The sequence below is a fragment of the Globicephala melas genome, chromosome 7 (assembly GCF_963455315.2).
Source record: "Globicephala melas chromosome 7, mGloMel1.2, whole genome shotgun sequence".
Classification (NCBI taxonomy): Eukaryota; Metazoa; Chordata; class Mammalia; order Artiodactyla; family Delphinidae; genus Globicephala; species Globicephala melas.
In genome coordinates, this window is record NC_083320.1 from 58775380 (window position 1) to 58777988 (window position 2609).

At 43.9% G+C, this 2609-nt stretch overlaps 1 pseudogene; it reads left to right on the forward strand.

The window, feature by feature from the left end:
- The first annotated feature begins 874 nt into the window (after window positions 1-874).
- Window positions 875-1556, forward strand: LOC115851095 (DNA replication complex GINS protein PSF2 pseudogene; annotated as a pseudogene).
- Window positions 1557-2609: the final 1053 nt, after the last annotated feature.

Consider the following 2609-nt stretch of genomic DNA (forward strand, 5'->3'; position numbering starts at 1 on the left):
GATACTGGGAAGGAAAAGAAGTTAATGCAGTGTGCTGATGAGCAGGTTATCCTTGTGGGCAACTGGGGCTCAATCCCATAAGGGACTTTGGGGACCTGTGTAGACAAGCCTCAGAGTTCTTCCATCTGAGGGCTAAGGAAGCTGGGGTGTTTACCCATCAACTCCCTTTGTCGTTGGTTGTAGACTCCTTGGCGTTCAGGCCTGCCCCGTGAGGGGCTGAGCATTCTCCTCCAGCCTTCAGGTAGAGTGGAAGGTGTTTGCACTAAGAAGCTGGAGGGTTCAGGAATAATGAGCTTGGAGGGAATATGGGTGGGTTCCTGCCAGCACCTGCTGTAGCCAGTATTATTCCCCGACGAGGTGTACTTTCTACATCTGTATATATCAAAAAGACAACATAGAGTGTTGTCCTATGGGTTTTTTAAGTTTTAAATAAATGGCATCATATTGAACACATTTCCTACAACTTGCTTTTTTTTAACTCAAAATTATATACTTGAGATTTATCCATGTTGAAATATGTAGATGTAAATCATTTATTTTAGCAGCTCTTTGTGTTCAAGTGTTTGAATAAACTACTTTCCATTTACCCAATTGATAGTTTGTTTCCATTCGTTCTTATATAATAGACATCTTCACATCCACGTGAGCTCGTGTTTTCTCTATGAGATTCCTGAAAAGCAGAGTGCTGCTCACAGGGTAGTCACAGCTTCATGTTTACTGGGTATTGCCAAACTGTTCTACAAGATATTTATGCCAATTTATACTACAGAAAGCGGCATGAGGAATTTCTTTGTCCGCACATCTATGCCAACATACCTGATATGATGAGATTTGTTAATTTTTGGCGAGTCTCGGGCTGGCCGTGGGCGCAGCCATGGTCGCGGCTGAGGTGGAGTTTCTGGCCGAATAGGATCTGGTCACCATAATCCTGAACTTCAGTCTGGACAAGATCCACCTCATCGGAGGTGGCCTGGAGCCTTTCAACCCCAGCTTACCCGTGTAGGTGCCTCTGTGGCTGGCGATCAACCTGAAACAGAGACAGAAGTGTCGGCTGCTCACCGCCTGCCCCACCAGCCCCAGGGGATGGACGTGGAAAAGTTGGAGAAGATTAGGGATCATGAATGAAATGAAGAAACTTTTACCCGTATGCCCAGCCCTTACTACATGGAGCTCATCAAACTCCTGTTAAATCACGCTTCGGACTACATTACACCCTGAAAGCAGATGAGCTCTGGAGCCTGATCAAGGACGTGCGGGACACTCGTATAGCCAAGCTCCGGGTGTCTGCCAACAGCTTCATGAGACAGCAGGAGGCACACGCCAAGCTGGATAACCTGACCTTGACGGAGATCAACACCAGCGGGGCTTTCCTCACACAAGCGCTCGATCACATGTAGAAACTCCGCATGAACCTGCAACCTTCTGACAGTGTCCAGTCTCAGGACTTCCAGGGAGGGACTGGTTTGTCAAGGCCTGTGTCTGCCGGCAGGAAGCTCACTGGGTGGTGTTTGAGTGCTCAGGATGTGACAAAGGTACTCACGTTTCTGGAGTTTTAGAACAACTTTTGAGTGTATGAAAAACAGTGCACTGAAGCAAGGAATGGGATTATAACCTTGTTGGAAAGCGACAGGCTTGGGCTTAGTCCTCGAGACATTCTGTAATTCCACATCTGTATCAGGGAGCCAGGTGTCCTTTTATGGGGGAAAAAAAATTCATTAGCAGAACAAGTGATTTCCCTAGCAGAGCCCCACGTCTCCTGCATGGGACTGTCACGTGCAGGTGAGTGTTCGGTGACGTCAGGTGTTGCTTTTAAGATAGAGATATAGCAGGATGGTGACGTGGCTTTGGCCTTTTTTTTTTTCCTTCCCTTCTTGATCCTGATCTCTTGGGCTAAATTTAGAATTTCCTACAGAGGTTGTTCACCCAGAGAAGGACAGCAGATGAGTGGCTAGTGAGGGTGACCTATGTTTATCATGTACGCCCTGATGCACAATAAAGATGGAATAAATCCCCCCCCCAAAAAAAGAAAGAAAAGATTTATTAATTTTTGCCAATCTGATAGATTGAAATGGTATTTTATTATGATGATGTTTTAAATGTTCATGTCCCTTAGTTCAGGTGAGGTTGAGCATATTTTCTTACGTGTATTGGGCATTTGAATATTCTCTTTTGTGCATTTCCTGTTCATCTCCTGTGTCTTTTTTTTTTAATTGGGTTGTTTATATTTTTCTTAGCAATTTGTAGACATTCTGTACATATCCAGGACATTAATACTTTGGGAAACAAACATCTCTTTCTGTTCTGTGGCTTATCTTTTCACATTGTTTATGGCATTTTTCAGTCATAAAAATTTTTAATTTTAACGTAGTCAGATCTAACAGTGTCTCCCTTTATACATTGTTTGGCTTTTCATTTAAGAAATTTTTCCTTATCCTGATGCCATAAACGTATCCTGTGTTTGCATCTAAAAGTTCTAGTCTCATTTTTTATCTATGGGCCTTTAGCCCATCTACGGGGTGAGGTAGGAATCTAATTTTATAGCCCGTGGTCTTAGACCCATTTATTGAGTAATCCATCCCGTTCCCACTGACTTGTAGTCCCACTTTGGA